Source organism: Anguilla rostrata, chromosome 13 (assembly GCF_018555375.3).
Source record: "Anguilla rostrata isolate EN2019 chromosome 13, ASM1855537v3, whole genome shotgun sequence".
NCBI lineage: Eukaryota > Metazoa > Chordata > Actinopteri > Anguilliformes > Anguillidae > Anguilla > Anguilla rostrata.
In genome coordinates, this window is record NC_057945.1 from 19,718,874 (window position 1) to 19,728,115 (window position 9,242).

A 9,242-nucleotide genomic window follows, 5' to 3' on the forward strand; every position below is an offset into this window, starting at 1 on the left:
CTCTCTCTCTCTCTCTCACACACACACACACACACACCACCTGGAATCGCCCCTTTCTTTCCACCTGTTTGAATTGGACGGGCGCGTGCACCGGTCCGTTCGTTTCGGGAAAAAATCTAACTTGGATTAAATTAGAAACTGATCATTCTCAAACGACAAACGAGAGGTATTGCGTTGGTCAATCTGTGTTTTACGTGAGATCTGTTTGGTTTGTTACGGGACGACCGAATTTCAACAGCGAGCCCGAAAGGAAGACAAAGCCGATAGACACGCAGTATCCGGAGACACGCGCCGCGGGTCGCCCACAGTTTGTAAATGCAACACACATCGTTCAATTGTTTGTGCTTGCGCAATTTTTCACAAAGAAGTATAAGCGAATTTTCCAGAGACTAATTACAAAAAAAAAGAATAAAATATGCGTTTACTATATCTTCAACATCTGGAAATGATGTTTCTGGGAGAGTCTGAAGACTGGAAGCTGATCTTTAAAAGACTTCTTCTTCTTTACTGTTGTTCTTAGGGCCAGGCAGAACTCTTTCAGGCGACTAACAGATGCACTCTCTGTCCACGCCATGCACTGGGACTCCCCCTGAGTATCTGAGCACCCTAACAAATCCCCCCCCCCCCCTTTTTAACTGCCCTACTCCAATGGCATACTGTAATAACACTGATGAAGCATGTGCAAGTTTCATTGCTACTTGGGACTAAATTTATCAGTAAAAGCAGTTGTTTGCAGTTACATTCCCTCACCAGGTTTCTTGGGTTTCTAATTTTAAGGTGAAACCAGAAACCAGAAACCAGACCCTGTAAATGGACTGCATTTATATAGCGCTTTTATCCAAAGCGCTTTACAATTGATGCCTCTCATTCACAGTTAGGGGTTAGGGGTTAGGTGTCTTGCTCAAGGACACTTCGACATGCCCAGGGCGGGGTTTGAACCGGCAACCCTCCGACTGCCAGACAATCGGTCTTACCTCCTGAGCTATGTCGCCCTGTAGTGCAATGCCTTTTAGTTCACTAGTTGACGAAGCACTGTAGGAAATGTGGTATAAAAAGTGAAATATTACTATTATTGTTAGAGTGAAATATTGATCTTAGCACATTCCGATATTAATTATCCACACTCAGATACACTCATTTAACTATAAAAACGAATATTACAATCTGAACAGTATAACACACGTGTGACCATACACATGTGCACACACATGCACATTGTCTTGCACACATACACACATGCACTCTGGCCTTTACAAGACACAGAGTATCCAGATTTTTTGTGAGTCAGAGACAGGGGGAGAAATGAGGTCACCTGACGGCAAAAAGCAATGTGCATCACAGAACTGGCAGGAAAGACTGTAGTGCAGTCCATGGGGTGGCCAACTATTTATCCATGACTGAACCCCCCCACCCCACCCCACCTCCACCCCCGCACAAGCAGAATGGAGTTCAGTTCCCTGCCATGGCACTTTCTGTGCTGTGATCCCATCTTTATCCGTTACCCTCTGCTTTCCCCCTCTGCTTACACAATGAGGGCAGGTTATCTTACCTGGCACACACAGGAAGTGGCTGCTTCACTTCCTGTTTCCCCTGAGAGCTAAATCTCACTGCCTCTGGAGCGTTGGAGGGCAGTGGTTTTCCTCCCTTCCTTCGTCATTTCGGATATCTGAACTGGCTACTGATTGAACAGGTGAGGTTTCTACCATATTGTTTCCACCAGGTCCATCCTCCACAGATCAGGTATGGAAGCAGGAAACTTCACAGTCTTCAGACGCAGTAATAGTCTGTCGCTCTCTCATGTATCCTTTTGATAAGCTCTGCCTTAGGGTCTTGGGTTATATGCAATGAGCCAAAATACTGTACATCCTGGGTGGAAGTGTAGTATAGTGGTTAGGATGATTTCTCTGGTTGATTGAGCACTAGCAGTTTAGAAGGCAGAATTGACAAAGGCTTACAAAGACAAGTGGGCATCTGACATCAGCCAGCACTCTATCAACATTTCATACTGGGAGAAAGCTAAAAATATCAAATAAAAAATGAGGCAGAAAGATGATACTGTAGACTCATGGGAGAGGCCTGTGCCACACAGCTGATTTCTGAGTTCTAAGTTGCACAGGTTATCTAAATGAACAAGACTCCACATATAGGACTACATATAGGATAGGTTTACAGTAACCTGTACACTGAGCCTCAAATGAGTCTACTACACTGTTGAAATTTCTTTCTCCTGCAATCAATGGCATTCCTTTTAAGTGACAAGTTGCATGCACAGCCAAAAATCAATATGTTTCATAAGTATGACAGGTTGGCTTTCAGTCGATAAAGAAAATCTAATTAAGTAGTTATGGCTCCATATAAGACAATGAAAGACAATTTTAGTTATTTCTGTTATATTAGTGATGAAAGAATACAGTCAGTCTGCTAATTACGATAACATGTATAACATATCTATATTGAGGATTCATAGCAAACAGTGCAATTTGCATTAACAGAATAAAAGTGTGCAAAGATAAATGAAGCTGCCATCAATGCAGCTCATGTTTATGGATGCAAAATTTTATTTAAGGGGACCTTATTTAGACTTGATCACTCCAGTCATACAAATCATTGATCACGTTTGAAAAATGGAACTGATAAAGGATAAACATGACTGAACTGAGAGCTGGCTATTACAGTATTCAGGTGACAATGGGCTTGCTTGCTGTCTGGAGAACTGTCAGGACTGTCCATTTAAAAAATAAAAAAGTTTACTTTAACCACTTGTGTTTTTATTTTTATATAACTTCTTGTTCAGATACTGAGCTTTCCAAAAGTATACTGTATCAAAATTCTACTTGCATGTATTATACTCGTGCATAATTCTGTAAGCATGTCTGCGTTCACGATTCAACCTGTTACAAAGAATGCTGTAATACCGTTGGATATTTCGGAGGGTTTTCAAAAGCTTCTATTTTGTAAGCCACCAAAAGAATGGGAACGGTCAGTGGCATGGTAGGCCTGTCCTGTCGCTATCACTATGATGTCCTCCACTGATTTGGTAGGACCTCACACGCACATCCTCTGCAGATTCAGTAGGACCTCACACACACACACACACATCCGCTGTAGATTTGATAATGACTGCACACACACAAGCTCTGTAGATTTAGTAGGGCCTCACACACAGACATCGAGGTGTGTTCAACCAGCTGCCGAGCTGAAGGACTGCAATTCAAGCACAGCTGCCATAGGCAGAACGCAGACAGAGCTCAGTCAGAATGCAGGCACTCTGACATTCAGAGGGCTCGCTCTTGAGCAAGAAGGGGGGAAATACCGTACTGATTTCAACACTCTCTCCTTAGGTGCCACTCTGGGCAATCTTGCACTGTCTGTGGGGCTCCTGGCTGTAGTGGTCACTGACAAAGTAATTTTATTCCTGACCATGAGGATCATCACCCATAAGGACCAGTGCAGTACTTTTTCTGCATGCCCCATTCAGGAACCCCTCTGTAAAAATGAGCAAATGTCTCATTAATAATACAACTAAAATACTACATAAATACATAATACATACATACAATAAATACATAATACATATCCATGCAAACAGGCCATCCAGCCCATCTTTGCTCACATCATAGCACGACTGATGTGTTGTAAGTGTGAATAAGACATGCGTCTCTCTCCAACTGGAAAAAAACATAGGATATGATGAACTTCCAACGTTAACAGCTCTTCTAAGTCCAAACCAGCCAGGATATTTACAACTGGATGTCCAATAGGACACATCTGTGCTGTCAATTACCCTATGGCAAAGTGTGCGATTTGTCAGACCAGGCTTTCTTAAGTCACTTTCTTGTGCCAAGGTGGCAGGTTAGGCTGGAATTTTTTTTCTATACTAAGACAGCTCCAGTGCTGGTCTTACAGCCCTGGAATTTCTGCATTCCTATTCTTAAACTCAGAGGAGAAGATGTGACAGGGCGTCAGTGTAGTATAATTTAAGAAGCTGGTCTTGTAACCTAAAGGTCACAGGTTCAATTCCCAGGTAGCACACTGCCGTTGTACCCTTGAGCAAGCTACTTAACCTGCATTGCTTCAGTATATATCCAGCTGTATAATGTAAATGCTGTTTAAGTAGCACTGGATAAGAGGGTCTGCTAAATGCCTGTAATGTAATGTGACCACGTAACTCTACTTGCTTGAAACCAATTTGCTTGTATATTCACACGGACTCCCATTTGCACACGATAACCAGGTTTACCTGTATATTCACATAGACTGTCAATAGATTTTTTTTAGAATTTTCATACACACTCTCTAAACAAGATTTACCTAATCCATTGACAATAGTTGTCACTGTAACATGTCTGACTGTGTTTTCCAATCCAGCTGGAGCTCAGGGTTATTTTCAGCTGTAGGACCCCCACCTCCAATCCTGCCCCTTTGTGCACCCCTGCCTGTACCCCCCCAGCCCCCAGCCCCCAGCCACCAGCCCCCGCCCCCAATCTTGCCCCCCCCACCCCGTTAGGGCTCCTGGGCTCAGTGCTCACTGGGACTACCAGCTTTTTCTGCTGTTGCTATGACGACAGTTAGCTCTGGGGAAAGGAGGATCTGAGCGAATGGAGCTACCCTGTCCTGCACACACAAACACACACAAACTACAGTACATACTATACACTACATACTACGGACACAATACACACACACACATACACACATACTACAGTGCATACTATACACTACATACTACGTGCACACACGCACGCACACACGCACACACTGACACACATTGCAGGCGTACACTATACACATTAAGCACATTACGCATCCTACACACACTACAAACAACATACACTACACTCTTACATGCTACACACTACACAATCACACACACTACAGAGTGCATACTCATACACACATGCTACACAAACACATACTCAGGCACATGTCACTCTCAATCGCCCCTTGATATTTTGATTATACATCTATTTTAAAACCCGGAATGTTACTGTGAGTGATGAGGCTAAGACCAACAGCGTCACGTTCATGGTTTTAACCTGCAACCTTTCAGGTTACCACTGTTGTTCGTAAAATCACTCCAAATCACACTAAACACTCAGTGACACTAAACACACACTGACTCTGCACATACTAGAAACACGATACCTGCACACACCACATCCTCACACAGACAAACACACTACACATCCACAGACTACACAACTCACAAACACACACTGTACATTTTTGGTCTACTCTACACATACACATGAGGGTGAAGAAGATGGTTCACAGCCTCGTAGTGTTGCACTGGTGTTCATCTGAAAGGATATTTACAAAATTTTGTATGTATCATTCAATTTACCAAAAGCTGAGAATGCAGCAGTAGAAGTTCTAGAATTCCTGTTTTTGGAGACATGAGCTAAAGTTACAAGGGCCAGTACCCCAGAGGATGCTGGGCATTGAGCCCATCTGTCTCAGGGAGGTGCCACTGTGTAAAGACCAAGTGACCTAGACAACATTTGACCTCTGACCTGTGAACCCTTCCCCCTTTTGGGCCACTGCCAGCACGTGCAGCTGGGTTGGAGGTGTTGAGAGAGTGAGAAAGCAAGAGGGCAGTGGGCAGGGAGGTGTGTGTAACATACGTGTGTATCTTACACAATGATGATTAGTCAACTCTTGCTTAATTATAATCCCTTCACCCAACTGCCCACCCCCATGCAGCTTATGGTATGTACTATATCAGACTCATCAGTTAGTGAATTCCCTGCTTAGGGAGGTGGTGAAATGGGCCTTCCCACAAGTCACATCTCCTCCGCTCTGTTGGGTGCCTACAATCTGCCTGTGCAACCTGTTTAGGAAGATCCTCTTGACAAAGATCATGGAAACAATGGCCAAAATAACTAACTAAAGATGACATTTTTGATCAAAGCTTATGTCTTCGATGTCAATCTCAGGAAAACCAATGGTTGTCAACTGCTGACGCTTGGTGTTGAAATGCTGGTACTGCATCTTGCTCCACTGAAAGTGAAGGAATATCAGCCCCTTCATGTGTGGGTGTCTGTGGCCTCTGTTACTGTGAATAGCAGCTTCTCTGCCACTGATTTGCGTGTACCTGGCAACACCAACATGAATCAAGCATATATTTTTAATTTGCAGTTAAATACCTATAAAAAAATGTGAAAACTGGCCTTAGCAACTATAGGCTATAATGGAATTATTTTCTCTCAAATTTGGTGCTATCGGCGGTGCCTCTTAAGTTGTCTCTGTGCCACCTTCACCCCCCATCGGGAGCCAGGGACATTATAGTCAGGGAATAGTGGAACTGACTAGGTTGGGGAGGGCCCAAAAGGCCTGGATTAAAGTTTTTTGGAAGGGGGCCCACAGAGACTGCATTTGCATAGGGCCCAGAATTTTGTTCTACAGCCCTGTCTCTCACCTTAAAGGCCCCACAGTTCTATAGAAACAGAAAGCACCACCTCCCCAATTGCAGGGTGGCTCATCCTGTTAAGGCACTGTTTCACTGTGTGGGTGGACCCCATAATCAGGTATCATGTCCAGACCATGCCAGTGCTTCTTGTGGCCAGCAGCCTCAGAGGCGGGGCCAGATTTAAGCATAGGCCATAAGGATGGTTGCCAGGGGTACCTTTCGTCTGGGGGGCTCCAAACAAAGGAAAAAAGAAAATAAGAATCCATGTGTTGCGTCCATTATAGTCGGCGGCATGAGAGTTGGCAGTCCACCCCCACCAATCTGCGATCTTGCCCAGGGCGGCTGAGAGGCTGGAGCCATCCCTGCCTAGAGGGAGGACAGTGATGTCTAATTGGTCACGGGATGTCCCTGTCTCATTGTGCACCAACAATCACCTCTGGTCAAGCTGCTCACCAAGTGTCCTCCTCCTCCATCGCACTGCCTGTGTGAGCTTAGCTCACTGCAAAGAAGCACAAGCTTGACATCATGTGTTACAGTGGACAGAGCATGTGTAAGCTTCCTGATCTTCTCCCTGAAGGGAGAGGTTACTATTTATTGTAGCCATAATATTAGAATTACTACTACTAGTACTGCTAATAATATTTATTATTATTATTATTATTATTATTATTATTATTATTACAACAATAATAGTAATAATATAAGAATTTTATTTCATTTATTATTACATTTAACAGAATCAAAGAATTCATAACTGCACTCACAGTAGCCGATATGCAGGAGGCCAGACTGGAGGCCTTACAGTAATAACTTGCTGCAGTGCGTGATCGTGTTTGTCCTTTTGCAGAGGCACGGTGCCGTCCATTCCGTGGCTCAGTCAGTCCATTAAAAACAGGGAGGCCACCGGCAGGTGTTTAATTACCAGTTTGGGACAGCGGGGGAGGGGCGGCATCAACAGCATGCTGACACGCCCTTCCCCCCAAGATGTAGCTACATATTATGCCGGGGGGTCGATGTCAGGAGCGAGTAACCAAAGCACAGCTGGAGGCATCGGCACGGGCATGGTTGCCAAGGAAACGAGATCGAGCTTGGGCAATCCCGTGGCAACCGCTAACTAACATAAATAACAAGCAGATGAACAGAAGAATATAGCGGGACCCCAGTCTCTCCTTGGGGGGTTTCTGGTTTCTGCTCCGGTAATGAACAAGAGAGGGCGCTATTTACCCTTCACCATATTCAAGCACATGGCAGAGCTGCTTAGTATGTGTCACTCCACGCACTGGTGAAGATGTATGTGATCACTGTGTTGCTACACATGCCTGCATGTGTATATGTGTGCAAGAATGTATGTGAATGTGTGTGTGTGTGTGTGTGCGCGCGCGCATTGACCAATCATAGCTGAGTCTTCAATGGAATGTATAGCCTTCATAGTATTGTTTCTGTATCCCACCATTTTCTAGGAGGTCCAGCCTAGCACAGATCATCATTAGCCTGTGATGCCTGTCCTGCTGTGATTAGACCAGGGGTGGTGGGAGGAGGGGGTGTCAAACAGAAATATGAGGGAAAGCCGTGTCACCTTTGCAGTGTCAGGGCAGAGCTATGAGCCTGAACCAGAAACCATCGATAGAGGGGGGCCGGTGAGTGCTAGAATGTGTTTGTGTGTGTGCGTGTGTGCGTGTGTGTGTGTGAGAAAGAGAGAGAGAGAGAGAGACAGAACTGTGTCAGAGTGTGAGAATGTGTGTGTGTGTGTGTGTGTGTGAGAGAGAGAGAGAGAGAGAGAGAGAGAGAGACTGTGTAAGAGTGTGAGAATGTGTGTGTGTGTGTGTGTGTGAGAGAGAGAGAGAGAGAGAGAGAGAGAGATGTGGCATGGTCTATAATGACAATTTTTAAAATTATGTCAATGATGTGAAAACGTTATATTATCTGGAATTTGTCCAACCAAGATGCTAACGTATCTGTTAATATGTTATATATACCTGTTAATGAGTGCTGTACCCACAACATACAACTACAAATAAAAAAGTAAGATTTTTCTCTCTAAATTGTATATAAAATCAAAATATAGACGGACATATTATTGTGTATTAAAAGGAATGTATGTTTTGAATTAGTGCTACTCTGATTTAAGTGGTTCAATTAATATTTTGTAAATTACTAAAGTACAATTAACTTCGCGAGACGCGCGACATTTTCACATGGCGCATAATTGCAGTAGACAGGAATACATGCAGTAGACTACTAATTACATATTTTATTACATTACATATTTTACTGAAAATTATAATATGGAAAGTTTAATGTGTTATAAATTAATGGCTTAATGTCGCTACCAGGAGGGATGTCTAGTCAGCACTTTTACCTGGATGGACGTATTAAAGCACAGCTGACTTCTATAGCTGAATCTATAACTGGCAAAGGTAAAGAAGCCAACGTGCTTATTCGTGATCGATTAGGATACCAACCCGCTTCCTTTACGCAGAGTAGAATCATCGTGTCTCAGTACAACTGCTCCTGAAATGCTACATTTATTTATATTCTTCCAAACGCGACCGATACATTTCTAACACCTCCTCTTGGTGCTTCCTTCCGGTAGTAGTACTTCAGAAACTCGTAGACATCGCATTGGTTGAAGCAGTTTCGTCATTTAATTAGAATTCAAGCATGCTGCTTTTTAAATGCAAGATAGCGATACAGATGCATGACATATCGAAATCACAGACATTGTCGCGTCTGAAAAAAAGACAAGGTCCTACATTAAATTTAGAAGCAACATTCTTTCAATCACACCTTAAGTTATAAGTTACATTTGATAAAGTGTGAGTCGAATGCACTT